At 37.7% G+C, this 15,440-nt stretch overlaps 1 protein-coding gene across 6 annotated transcripts in view; it reads right to left on the minus strand.

Annotated features, from left to right (window-relative positions):
- Window positions 1-15,440, minus strand: part of rerea (arginine-glutamic acid dipeptide (RE) repeats a) — a 509,606-nt gene that overhangs the window by 435,607 nt on the left and 58,559 nt on the right. The window contains exon 1 of one of the 6 annotated variants that reach the window (XM_055659601.1): window positions 7,211-7,509. The exons of the other annotated variants lie outside the window; for them this stretch is intronic. The gene's annotated coding sequence lies outside the window, so the exon portion shown is untranslated. Of the gene's footprint in view, window positions 1-7,210; window positions 7,510-15,440 lie in introns of those variants that run through there. 6 annotated transcript variants of the gene reach the window in all.

Below are 15,440 nucleotides of genomic sequence, written 5' to 3' on the forward strand. Positions count from 1 at the left end.
TAATCACTGCTGCTAAAAAGAACAGATTAAAAACTTGGTTATCGGTTGTTTTGTTAATTTAGAATTATATCCGGTCGGTATCTCATACTGATAAGAAAGGACCCAGGCTGAAAACCAAATTTTTGCCAAGTTTGTGGATTTTAGCTGGGTATTTCAACCAGGTCTTTGTTACTCTCCAGCCTCACTTGCTGAAAATGCACATTTCTGGACAAGGATTAAGGATGAATCATCATCAGTTCTGATTATCCTCTGATGGTCACTATAAAGGCTCATTTGTGGATGATACTTGGACGAAATGGTTACAGTGTTCACAGAACACAGAACATGTTCACAGTAAGTGTTCACAGAAGCATAGCCATGCAAACGCCTACTTTGGCATCAGTAGGGAAACCTGGTCAAACCTTTCCTTCGATTTTTGGACCACCTTACTCACCATTGTCCTGTGGTGTGTGGTATCAAGTTTTGTTCAGATTGATGTTATATATTTACAAGTTATTCACATTTAAAACTTTACACATTTAACTTCACTTGACTTCTCACTGTAAAAAATCTAAATCCAATTGTTGGCCCTGCCCGTTACAATGTTGCAAATCCCAGGACACAGAGTCCGAGCAGCAAATGCAATTGGATTTTATTTTAAGTTTAAAAAGAGGGAGGGTGCATAAGGGGAAATGAGCTGCCCCTGCGCAGTTGGGGACTATGGGTGAGTGGTCGAATATTGTGTTGGTGGAACAAGTTGTGTTGGGGGACCAGGCCTCCTGTGTGACAGGGACCAGTTTGGGTCCCATTTGTAAATATACATTAGAGAGAGCCTGTGTGGGTAAGTGAGTGAATGAGTGAGTGTGCGTCCGACCAAAATCCCACCAAATCGGTACATGATAGCTCTACAATTTTCGGCCCACCTCACTCACCATTTTCCTGTGATGTAAATGAAACAAATTTTGTTCAATTTGAAGGTATATATTTACATGTTATTCCCATTTTAAACTTTACAAAAAGCACTTTTCCACTTGCGCTGACCATCCCCGCGTTCGACGTCACAAGAAAGTCACAATGGGGTCCCAACTTTTTAATTTTTTTTTAAATTAATTTAATCAGCACTTTTTTTTTCCCACGTGTACTTGCCTGGCCTCACAACGGGGACCCAGCGGCTCCATGGGTAAGTTCCTTCTACTTTACAAACACCACCACGGGTCCTCTATTCACTTTATTAACTTTAACTTAATTTCAGCCGTCAACGGCACAACTTTGAACGCGGCAGCCGCACATGCGCAGTTTGGTGCAATATTGCCCAACGGGTCCACACGGTCTAGTAACCCCATAAAATCAAGTGCATTTCCAATTACCCTTTGAAAGAATAAATATGGAATCTGATTCTACAACACTTCGATAGTACATCCAAGTAGCCCTCCGTGAATCATAATCCCATGAAATCTCTCTTCAAACCGTGATACACTGCATACCACTGGCTTTGTGATACGAATACCTACGTGAGCTGTACTTTAAACACGTTTTCCCTTTTTGGCAATGCAAGTTCATCTGTAATGTCCAAAATTATTTTCAAATGAATTACAAAATCCTACTTTAACACAAATGTCCAATTTGCTAAAATCACAGATTGTTAAAACCATTTCAGTCATCAGTAGAAACCATGTACCTCATGAGAAATCAAGAAGCAATCAACGGCCATCAGTAAATTGAAAGCGTATTTCAAAACCATTTTTTTCCATGCGTAGGTGAAATAACCAGTGGCAATAAGGAGCTATTGAAGAAGCATTTTCTATAGAACAGATGTGCTTAGACTTTGGCTAAGTCCCAACGTAGCTATTTAGTTAAAATCTAGAACACAGATTCAATTGAAATGCTGCCGTTACTAACAAAGTCCCAACAGGTGTTCCAGCTTGCACATTAGAGTCAAAATGACAGACCAATATTAAATCAATGGTTGTTTCTCAAAATGTGTTCCAGTTCCAAACTGGGTGCTACCAACAGAAAACATCCATAATTGTGGCCAAATTGGTGAAATTTAGCTGTGCAGAATCAAACCAGACTCACTCTCTGACTACCTTTGTTGATAGTGCACATTTTTGAACAACACTTGCATGGCACAGTGACATAGTGATAAGAGTGCTGCCTTACATCACCAGAGACCCGAGTTCAATCCTGACTGCGGGTGCTGTCTGTACAGAATTTGTACGTTCTCCCTGTGATCGCATGGGTTTTCTCCGGGTGCTCTCCCACACTCCAAAGATGTACAAATTTATAGGTTACTTGGCTTCAGTAAAACTGTAAATTGCACCTAGCATGAAGGACTGTGGTAGTATACAGGACGGTTGCTGGACGGCACGGACTCAGCGGGCCAAAGGACCTGTTTCCGCGCTGTATCTCTAAAGACCATCTTACTTTGAAGTCAGCCATTGAAGTGATCTAGCACAGTTGTTTAAATTATTTTCAAAGAGTTTATCAATTTCATGCTTGTATTCTTTAGACAACCTCAGTACACAACACATAATCGTCATGAAATATTAAACAATTTTAATATAATACATTAATTTGTTATTTATTTTAAACTATGTTTAATATTATCTGCAGCTGATGAAACGCACCTGTGGGCAGTACATGCAAGTCAGAACCGTGTGGGATCAAATCCCAAGCCAAAGACTTGAGACAACCTAGTTTTACTGTCTAGTACAGGCAGATTTAAAGATATATACTGAACCAAAACACCCCGTCTGATTTCTCAATGAATATAATATATTCTGTACAAAGATGTGCAGAGTTGTTAATTCTAGTGTCCTGAAGAACACACATATCTCTGAATCAATTGTCGGGATATTATCCGTTTGCTGTTACTGAATGTTGCTGCACATCCTACGTGAGACAGTGGCTACTTCAAAGACCCTCCACCAGCAGTGTTTCAAACAGCTTCAAATTATCAGAAACACTTGTCATATTCCATGATGAGATTATAGCAATCAAGACTGTTGTTCGAATCAGTAGCATTCACAAAATGCATTTAAATATGATAATGTTCACAATATGTGACTACCTTAAAGCATGTGAACTTAGTCAAAATTATGGCATCGTATACATAGAAAATTAATGCAGCTATATTTTACAAAAGTCATTCTTTGTTTGAAATTTGCCATTGAATAGCTTCAATTCTCAAAATAGATGGCAACTCAACGCCTGATCTCCCGGTTGCTCAGCACTTTAACTCCCCCTCCGACTCCCAATCTGACTTTTCTGTCCTGGGCCTCCTCCATTGTCAGAGTGAGGCCCTGTGCAAATTGGAGGAACAGCACCTCATATTTCGCTTGGGTAGCTTACATCCCAGCAGTATGAACATTGACATCTTTACCCTCCATCTTCCCAGTTCTCCCACCAGTCTTACTGTGTCCAACTACATTCTATCTCTGTCCCGCCCATGTCACCCATTACTTCTCTCCAGAGATGCTGCCTGTCCCGCTGAGTTACTCCAGCATTTTGTCTACCTTAAAAATATAGTTTAATCATTCAACAACCATGTGTCCAAATGTCACTACTGCACTTGGTTAATTTTATCTTACTACAGCTTAAATGTCATAATTGAAGTCACAACAAGAATTCATTTTTGCAGTGTCACAAAGTACAATCTAAACCAAATGGAAAAATAAACTTTAAAATAAAATAACATTTTATCCAAGGTTCCAAATACTTTTTCTAATGTGTATTTAAATCTGTATATATTTTTAAATAATTCAGTTGCAGGTGTTGAATATTAAAACACTGCACAATTCCTATGGTCTGAATATTCCTTGTTTATAATGATTTAATGCTTTTTCATAATTACATAGAGAAAAGTATTTAAAAAAAACACTAAACGTGTACTTTCAAAGCAGATTTCTTTGGGTTCAAAGGCTTAGAGATACGATTTGAAGGAGAATGTTTGAAGTGTTGAAATTCACATTAAGGGCTTTAACAGAACTACAAGCAGAAGTGTGCATATTGACACTAGTGACACCATGAATTAATGCTACCCTGGGCTCATTCAGCACCACAAATCAGGAAATTAACTTTAATAAAAATTATGCTAAATATCAGTGCACATTACTCACAGCTTAGTTCAGTAGAAAACATGGTAAAAGGTTCAATGGAATAGATTTAAGTGAAGCTTCAGGAATTTAAGATAAAAAACTATTGATCCGAAATAAAAACAGAAAAAGCTGAAAACATGCAGCATGTCAAACTGTATCTGGAGAAAAACAAAGAGTTAAATTTTCAGGTCGATGTCTTTTCATCAGAACTGGAAGAGTTTCATCAGAAAATTTTCAATTCTGATAAACCCAAAAACATTAACGGCATTTCTCACTCCACTGTTGAATTGCTGAGTGTCCCCAACATTTTCTACCTTATTTCCAAATTTAGGTTGCTTTGAAATCAACTGAAAATACAACACACTTGACCTTTAGCTCAAATTCACAGTTCTGTTTTACATTACTTGAAACCTGGATTAATTTCAGTGTTATACAAAATCATCAGCACTTCGATGCATTTTCTGCCAATTCAACCTAATGGGCTTAATTTACTTCAGGCCTGATGCCCCATGAATATGATCCAGGACAGGTGGCATTTTGGGCAACTGTGCTGGAAGAAAGTTGTGGACATTAGAAGACAAATCATTTCTATTTGGCTCAGTTTAATGGAAAGCAAAAACAGAAAATGCTGGAGATATCAACAGGTCAGGCTGCATGCGTGGAAAGAGAAACAGAGTTAATGTCTCAGGTCGAAAACCCAACTAAATTTAAAATTGGAGGTACACAAAAATGCTGGAGAAACTCAGCTGGTGCAGTAGCATCTATGGAGCGAAGGAAATAGGCAACGTTTCGGGCCAAAACCCTTCTTCAGACCCGAACGTTGCCTATTTCCTTCGCTCCATAGATGCTGCTGCACCCGCTGAGTTTCTCCAGCATTTCTGTGTACCTTCGATTTTCCAGCATCTGCAGTTCCTTCTTAAATAAATTTAAAATTGGTATGGGCCATAGAAATTAACACATTAAAATGGTGCACATAAGTTAGACTAAGTTCTTTGAATTAACTTATAAACTTGCAATAACATAAGTTTAACGTTTGAGAAACCAAAAATAAAATGGCTTATGAATGCCATCACAAAAATCATTTTTTTTGTATTAACCAACACCATTACGTGACCCCAATTCAGAAAGTGAATGCATAGACGGAACTGTCCACAAATTACTTTATTTAAAACTTAATCGGAAAAAGAATTGCTTGCCATTTGTCCAGGGTATTCCTTCTGTGAACGTCTTATTCGTGGAGCCTTAGCTGCTTTTAAGGTCTCACATTTTAAAGCTGTTGCGTTGTGGTATCAATCACACCTCCTCGATGGAATTCTGATACAAATTAAGATTAACATTGAACAGTGTTGAAGAAGGGTCCTGACCTAAAACATCATCATCTATTTCCCTCCACAGATGCTGCCCGACCTGCTAAATTGCTCCAGCAGTTTATTTTTCACTTAACATTGAATAACTTCCTTAGATAAACTTGCAACATGTGGTCGAAACCCAAGTTACTGCATGGTTTTTCCTCAGCTTTTTAAAAAAAAATATGCCAAAAACTACGTATAGTGTGTGTGGATACTTTAATTTTGAAAAAATACACTGGCACAGGCAATTTTTAATTTTGCTTGATGACCGAGTGCTCTTTTTCCGAAAAGTATAGAACAAATTGGTGTACTGAATTCAGAATTCACAATTTGTTTGCACACAAATATCGGCAATACAATGAATTAAAAAGTTAAAACCAACGTTGAAGGTAAGAATAGGTCCAAGTAATATGTTGTTTTTAGGCATCGGCCTTATAAATCAGTTTGAGTCACATTTACACAATCTTTCTGATACTTGCATCCTGTGCATTACAGCAAATCTGGTGTAAACATCACATAATCCAACACATCAAAACCGAGCTGGGGAAAAACATAAACAATGCAGGATGTTTTACAGTAAGTTCAGGCAACACAAGACAAAAAGTCATTTTGCATCTGTAATTAAGAACTTGATATTGTTTTCTTGTGATATTTTATTCTCGTGAATTACACAAAAATAAGAGGAAACTGTGAGCTGTATGTTAACATCCTGCTTGCTTTAATCTCAGAAACACTCGGAGACAAAACCCAAAAATACTACAAACTCAAGCAAACACCCTAATGCATAAAGCGACTAAAACAAACATACCAAATAGTTAAAATGTGTTACTGAAGACCACTCGCTGATGCATCACTTTCAACAGCCATAGAAAACACTAATGTAATCCTAGCCAATTCTATCATGCAGTCAGATCGAATGACATTCCTGGAGCTGTCTGCCAAGCGCCGATTGCCAAAGTATAACAATCACTCAAGGACTCTATGTTTCGGAAGCTTTTCTATCAACAGTTCCCGAGAAGTGTTTTTTTTGTGTGTACACAAAACAGTCTCCTATTTTCTTAATAATTTTCTCTTTGTGTATAATTAATACTGCTGGGGTGGCTGACGAGGCACGCTGTGCTCCACAGTGATCGGAGACACATGTGCACACAGTAGCATGGAGATGGCAATGAGACAAAGGCAATAAAGCTTTTTGATTTCCCCCACAAAACAAACCTTATGCGTAAACAGGTCAAGCAGGTCCTATTTTCACGACCTGTGCTTGCTGGCTTTACGGTATTGTGTAAATACATGATAAAAAACTAATCACATACTTTGTACAGTTACCAGACAAAAACATAAAAGACATTCCACTTCCAGACACTCCCACACAAGTTCAGCAACATGAGAAAAATAGTGATAAAAGAGATAACCGAGAGGAAATGGTTTTTGTTTCAGCTTTCATTTTTTTCCCATGCCAGCTCTTCCCCTCAACCTAGTCAGTACAATCTGTTAATCTTCAAAATTCCTTGAGGTGACAGCAACAACTTTACCGCAATTCTAGCAGCTGTTCAGCTGACCCCAGCGGACCTTCTTCGTGGCCTGGGCCTAATCCAACAACCAGGCTAAACAATGTCAGCGCTGCTGTATCCGTTAACAGCCACAGCCCATGGAGAGAAGGCACTTGATAACAAAGAGGCCTGCTGCTTTGCTTCTCAATCAAGCTTGGCCAGGACAGAGCTGGCAAGTTAAAAAGAGCACACCGTTGTACATATACAGCGAAGGAAATCAGAGCTGAATGGTTACCGGAGTCAGTGCAGATTGTGGTTTCTTTCACACTCCATGCTCAGCTGTGCTGCAGACACTCCACATGCCTGACGTAGTCTTCTTTATCCAGACACCAGTGAAGGAGAACAAACCTCCAACAACAAGTACCAGGAAAAACCAGGACTGGAGTCAAGCACAGAAAGAACTAGATTGTGATTGATGACTGTTCTTAATGGCATGGTCAGCCAGAAATGCATCAGCAAGCAAGATATTAGAGACAATATCCCCGGAGTCATCTGCATCTCAGATCTATAGCTATTGTGTGGAATATTAATGCACTGCTCAGATGAATGTACACAGATCGAGGGGGGGGGGAAATTGTCAAATGTCTCTTGACAATTCAAAGCAGCAGACACCGGCCACGTTTCAGCATATTTAAGGCTGAATAAGGATATAATATAAGGATATAAGGATATAATATAAATAGTCTCAAAAACACAGGCTTTATGAGCATAATTTAAAACACAAAATAATTTAAACAAGGTGGTTTATCAACAGTTATGACCGTCTCACCCTGAAAGCATGACAGATCAATAAAAATTGAACACCACGTTGCTCTGGCTTGCTGCGAAGACACACTGTACATTAGCTACTCAATAAGAGGCGCCTCATGGGAAAAACACCGCTTGAAAATAAGCTCCATAACCAAGTGGCTTTGTAAGTGCTCCACACCTGTCACAGTTGAAATCAATCCCAAACTCACAAAACCACAGAAGCAGACATGCCATTTTCAACTGCGAATTAATCAAAGACAATTTCTCTAATCAACAATGGAAGTACATGGGGAAAAAAAAAGAAAGATGCAATGAACGCTAGGACTTGTAGTTGTAACAAGAAAGCAGTCATTCATTCTTGAGTACTATGATTGATGCTCACCAGAGAGGTTAAGATGTAATGTTCCAAAATAGTTTGTGTTGGGTTTTTCAAATAACCTTTCACCAGATCAGTAAACAGAACCACTTGACTATATTAGCATGAATTAACTTTGTTTCCCATTGTTTGAACCATTATATTTAAAAAACCTGATTTGAGATTTTCTCAGGTAGCTGGCTGTAAGGAGGGTACCACAACACAACAGCCAAGAATTTTTTTTTAAATTCAAATACACTGTTAACCCTTTCCTTTAAAAGTGACAAAGTCGTTTTTTTTTTTTTAAATGATTCCGCATTCCAAAGTTGAATTCAAATTACTCATTAGTATTCTATAAAACAATGCAACTTATTTAACGGAAGGATTTTAATAACAAAAAAGACAAATTGTCCATTTCAAAATGCTTTCTTGAATGGACGATGTATTTTTATGAGTGGAATGCATAATATTTGAACCATACAAAATGACCACGTGTCAACATTACAACAAATAAATGTCCACCATACCTGATCTAACACCTGTATTTAATTATACTCAACTAGTCTCAATCACTACTGGTGTACAACATTTATATTTCAAATGGGACATGTTTTTCCAATTATTTAATGCTCAGCAGACTAAGTATCAACAACACTGCCGTCTTCTGCTTTTCTGAGCAGACTTGAAAGAGAAATAAAAGCTTGCATCATTAAAAAATTGCACATTTGGCTATTTTCACCTGAAGCTTCTAAAATAATGAATCAAGTTAAAACATTCCATTCAAAAATTAGTTAGCAATTGTCTGCTCACCACAATCCAAAATGGCTTAATGCAAGTGTAAAATGTGCCAAAATTCATTCATAAGTATCACGTGTCAGCCTTTGGCCGAAAGGTGGCACTCTTTATCTTAAGACTTTCGGGTCATGAGTTCATTCAAACCTCAGTTGAGACGCTTACAAAGTCCAAGCCATCACTACAGTGCAGTACACCGAGGGACTGTGGCATTCTTAGGATATTTTTAATAATAATCCACCCTATGACGTGGATGTGAAAGGTCCCATCTGAAAATAACAAGAGAATAGAATTCTGGTGTCCGATCTCTAGGTGCCAATATCTATCGTCAATGAACATTTGATCCAACACCTCACTGTTGAGACAAGGCTTTAGCTTCTGCATTCTTTACAACACAACAGTGACCACGTTTCAAATTTGTCTGTGAAGGCTGTAGGTCATCCCAAGGTTGTGACAGGAGCTAAATGCAAGTCCCTTCCTTTATTATAGTTTTGCGTCTGTAGGGACCAATAACAGACAGTTTATTAGAAAGTCATTTCAGGCTTTGAAAAAAGCACTGTAATTTTCTATTAAATAAGCTGCAATGTAATGATTCTGAGCGTATTATTTAAAATGCACTTTGAAGTATATCTTGTTAAAAGTGACTACACGATTCTGTGGCTTGCTCCAGAGCAAGCAGAAACACCACTTTCAGACACAAAGAATCCAGCTCCGGGTTTCACTGCAGCTTCCATTTATCACACAGCCCTGTCATGTTGAGCACCATTAACAGATAATGAAAGGAGACAACGGGTGCAGTTACAAGCAAAGCACTCTGCATTCTACAGGCCTAAGCATGTAGCCAGGGGAGCTGACAGCCTCAACTGAATATCCTAGGTACTTAACAGTCTCTGTAACTGAAACAATAAAACTTTACTTTTCTTGCATCAAAACATCTTTTGTTTGAACTGTTTTGGTGTAACAGTGGGCATTGTGCTATGTGGGGTGGCTCTAGAGAATGAAAGATAAGCAAGAATAGTGTAACTAGTTTAGTGACTGTTTAAATCAGACAGTTATGGTCTATTTTAACTCACAGTCTGTAAAACCCACTGAAGTCTGCTGAAACTGATAAAAAAAAAAGATTCAAGGAAATCAACAAGCTTTGAATGAACACAGGAAGAGTGATGCCTCACTCAGTTGAGCATTGTAAGGATATGAGAAGTGATGATCATATGGATGATTGACCACCACAGCTCGGGATTAGGGTAGACGTCGAAGAGATGGCCGCTGATATCCAACAAATTCATTTGATAGGAACAGCAAGCTCATATGTCCAAGTTTCAATAAAGCAATAAAGACGAGACAAGCATAGTCCAGATGAAGTCAAGCAGCATGAAAGTAGACATACCAAAGGAAAGAAGTTTATAAATTACAGAAAATATTTGTTTCTGTGAATGATTTTTTAAATATTCAAAAGTCATTTTAAAAAGATCAGTCAAAAGGGAGAGTCCAGTGTTTTTAATTGTCATGTACGAAAACGGAACAATTAAATTCTTAGTTGCAATAATTTCTTATTATCACTTGTAAACCAGTAGTTTTTAAATATTCAAAGACAGACACAAAAAGGCTGGAGTGACTCAGTGGGTCAGATGGCATCTCTGGAGAAAAGGAATAGGTGACATTTTGGGTCGAGACCCTCCTCCCTACAGATTTTAAATATTCAATGGATATGTGGAAAGCTTTCCATCAATGGCTTGACGCCTTCCTAAATTTCACAAAACTACATCAAACACTTGAAGAACTCAGCAGAATTCTTCAACGAATTAGGAAACAATTACAATTATTGCTGATGCATTTTTTTGATAGTCTTGATGAACAATATACATAACTGCCGAGTCAGTTACAGCATTTCAAATAGTTTCAAGGAAACTCCAGCTGAGACAAAGTGGAGTCTCCCCGTCTCGTAGCTTGACCTCTTTAAAACAAAAGGATCTACCCTAAATTATGCAATTACTTTTAAAAGGCAAAGAAAACATTCTATAAAAAGTATTCTTTGTGATTTTAGCATCATTAAATTAACTCTTACCAACACAGAAAGCCAAAAGGAAATGTGCCTGCTAAATGTTTCCTTTCGACGTATCAATTCAAGCTGATTTTCCCCTTCCCTCCAAAAAAAGCATATATTTCCTGCTGCACAAACTGCTACATTTGATAGACAATAGGCAATTAAACCATCATACAAGTTTGACCTTAAACAAGATTATGAGCAGGGGTTTTTCTGTCTTCAGAACTTCACAAAATCAGCATGTGTTTGCCATTAAAAATCCAAAAGAACAAACATTTGCCAATGGAGTTCAATTGCTGTGCACGTCAATGCACATTTAGATAGCAGAAGTCCAGCCGCTAACCAACATTCAGATTTTCCTTTTCTTATATCACACACTCTCATTTACTCAGTGCACTCAAATCAAACTATCACAGATAATTAAAAACGTGCTTACAAGATGACAATAGATATCTTCACATAAACTTATGGACGTGAACCCTCATATTCCCTGACATATCAACTAGATTGTGAAACACTCGCCAATAAGGACAATTACATTAGGAGGGGCTACTTCAAAAAGTAGAAAATAACAAGCACAATATACATTTACTTCTGCTGGTTATAAATACTTCCACAGTCTACAAATGGAACCAAATTGCAACCATCACAGCTCAAAACGCTGCGTACAAAATACTCTTGCACTAACTTACATATAGAACGCAGTCCCATAATTCGGACCAGATATTTTGTTCTGGTGTTATAATCTGCAGGATAAATGTTGGCCAGAATACTATGCCTCAAGCATTACCCGCCAAATTATGTAATTTATGTTAGTTTTTTCTTGGAATGTTATCAAAGCTGGCAAAGCTGCTTTTATTGCTCACCTCTAATTTTGCTGAGAAGGCTCTAGTGGGCTACCATAAACGTCTGCAATCCTCGTGGACACCACTCACAAAATTTTGAGAAACAAAGGATTGTGACAGTATCAGTGCATACTAACCATGTGCAGCTTAGTGGGGCTTGATGATATTCCTACCATTTATTGTGTTTTGCAGGGAGGCATTGTTTAGTTGTAGCATGCAAGGCAAAGTATCTTACAGCTCACAGTGCAAACAAAATATACTGCTAGTCATCATCATTGGGTTATGCAGCATGGAAACAACTACCAGTCAGGACCCATTCAAATCTTTCCATCTCACTTTAAATCAATGCCTTCTAGTTTCAATCCCCTACCCTGGGGAAAGGGCTGAACCATCCACCTTATCTACTCCCCCTCATAAGCTGGTGGTATGTGTGAACAATGAATCCAGAGCCTAATTCAGCCACCATGCCAACTATTGCATATGACATAATATTAAGTCTCTGCCATTACAGTCTCACTCGTATCCCGAATATTCCACCACAATCCTGCCTTGTGCAAAATGCTTTAAGAAGAGAAGAGATTACCCTATTGTCACATAGCAACAGTGCTATTGGCTTAAAACCTTTGGTCGCTGATGATCCATCCTAATCAAACGCATGAAGTTACAGCCTAATTGTTCAGCCAAAGAAAGTGACCACTTAACAATACAGTAGCATTATACTAACACCCTGAGGTGTTCATTTATAATGTATGTTCATTTATGAAATAGTATTCAGATCCATGAACCTTTCGCATAGAAGCAGGAGAGTTAACTCCAAGTACAGTAATCGCAGAGACATCTGGTTCTGCCAGATAAACTCATTTAAATTGTACAATCCAATTGAGTAACCGAATCATACCAGCACCACAGGATCATTGGTAGCCAACAATAATATTGTACTGAAAAAGACAATCAAAAATTCAGTGTTAACCTAATACCAGTTACTTAAAACATGTACTGCATATAAATATCACAATGCATGCTGATTATTATTCAGACCAACTGTCCATTTTACATCACAATTGTAACTTTGTACTATTTATATATTTACGCCTATTTTACCAGAACAGAATTGAATGTTTTGTTATAAATCTGGATTAAACTGTGTTGACATGAAACTTGGTTCAAGACAAGAGTTACACTCACTTAGCCTTGGATTTCAACACACCACAAATAAAATATTAAAACAACTTGGCACAAGTGTTCTGCCCTTTAACATTTATGTTCTCTGTGCACCGCTGGGAGCAAGCTCACAGTACGGTAACAGAGATAGAAATTATACTCTGCAGGCAGAATGCAGATTAATATTTTATTATAAAAACTAAAACAATGCTACAACCTTCCGTAAGATAAAACTAAATGAGATGGTAAGTGCCTGTTGGAGGCATAGTAATGCAGCCTCTATTCTTGGGAAATATCTAAACAGATGTAGATTACATCTATTTAAGTTTTATAATAAAGCAACAGCAAATTTATTTTATGGACAATATGATTTTTTCTGTAAAAAATACATGAATATAATCCATGACCCTATTTCAATGATTTAAAATAAATCAATCCTGCATGTTTAAAAACAAAATGTGCTGACAAAAATACCTATTTCACCCTCATTATCTATCAATTAAACACAGCTAAAATTAAACCTTTGCATACTCCCATCTGAGAACACAATCTAAATTCAAGTCTTCATCTACAAAAACACTGAACAGAAGAATAATGCTAGTGTCAAGTAAAAAGGGTAAAATAATTACCATTATCAAAAAACACATTTGTGATTCAATTTACTAGAAAAACAAGCAACACATGATGGATCTTTTAAAAATTGAAAGATAAAATATACATGTCATGAGAAAGCTTACGAGAAAATTATTGATTAAAAATGTCTGTATATCCAAGAAAAATAATGTTGTTCATTTTCTTTAAGACTCTGCCAACAACTTCAAATTAGGTACATTTCATGTAGACAACTATCTTAATCTCAGCACTAAAAATAAAACAGGCATTGGAGGCGCAGATACGCAAGCAAATCACAGAGAGCAATAGTCATTAAGGGTAAATGATACTTGTCTTCATATGCCAAGCCACTGGATAAAGCGGAGAGATAACGACACAACTTTTTAAAAACATTGGTCAGTGCATGAGTGGATAGAAGAGGTAGTAACTTTCATATGTCTGGTAGAATCTGAGCAAGTACATGATTCACCAAGGCATATGCTGGTCCACATGGATGTTGTGGGCCAAAGGAGCTACACCTGTGTTCTAATTTTATCAGTGTAAAAAAAAATGTGTTACTGACACAATGCTAAATCATACAGTTCTGAAAATATGAGGTTTGATTCCCTGACCACAGAATGATAGCTGGTTTTATCCACACCACAGAAAGTGTGTCTGAAGTAGAGTCCCAACCTGCAACGTCCACTCTGAAGATGGGACCCGACCCAAGACCACAATATTAGTTTGTGGCATGTTGAAATCTAAGGCTGAATGAGTGCAACTTGTGTCATGAACTAAGTTTCATGACAACACAATTTTGTCAGATTTCTAACAACATTTTCAATTCTGTTCGATCACAGTTCAATCCAGATTTATAACAAAACATTCAATTCAGTCTCCGCAAATGCTGCCTAATGTGCTGAGTTCCTCCAGCACTTTGCGTTTTACTCAAAATTCCAGCATCTGCAGTTCCTTGTGCCTCCATAGAACGCCCAACAGTTCAGATAAAAAATGTGATGGATGTGTTCGGCAATTAACAACCAGGGCTCCTGTGCATGACCCCTATTCACTGACCATAGCTATGATGCCTGCATGTACATCTCAACTGACGGTACCATTAGCTTAGTGATGATGCATTTCATACTTGCTGAAAAAGCCTCTTAGATAGAATAAGTTGCTCGGACAAGATAACACTGTTGCTAGGCCTCAAACTTGTGTCCTTCCATGGAAATAGTCGTCCTCATGAAAGAAAAAGGAAGACAAGGAACAATCAAAATTATATATATTGTTACCTCTCAAGCATGGAATTTCTCTCATCGCTATCACTTCACCGTATAATTTGTTTAAAGTATACTGAAAATACAAACATACAACCTATCTTTAACGATCTCTGAAGGCCATCTTGTTGGTCAATCAAAAACACGTAATCACAGGTGTTGGAACCTTGAGCAAAAAACAAAGCCCTGGAGGAACTCGGTGGATCAGGCAGCATCTATGGAGAAAGAAAACTGCCTGAGCTGCTGGGTTTTGGGTCGGGATCCTTCTTCAAAGGTTGGGTGGGTCTCTAGTATTTGTCTGCAAGGGGTATAAAACCCCTGACCACAACCTATCCAAATCTAACTTTATGACATTTCTCAAACGTGACCTACCCATCACTCCAAACAAAATATTCTCAATCCAATTGTTGTTCACATGGGATAATTCAAGGAATGCAATTTTGGGAAACATTTGCAGAAAAATAGGAAAAATACTTGCAATTGCTGAATTGTACTTATAAGGTATGGCCACTAATGTACAGAATATACATCCAAGCCAAAAGCAGAAAAAGGGTCCCATCAGACTCAGGTCTCCAGTTAATTCCACACAGCAACCATAGATCTCAGCCAAGATAACAGTAAAAGTTCATCCATAATGCTATTTGACTCAA

Source organism: Leucoraja erinacea, chromosome 30, assembly GCF_028641065.1.
Source record: "Leucoraja erinacea ecotype New England chromosome 30, Leri_hhj_1, whole genome shotgun sequence".
NCBI lineage: Eukaryota > Metazoa > Chordata > Chondrichthyes > Rajiformes > Rajidae > Leucoraja > Leucoraja erinaceus.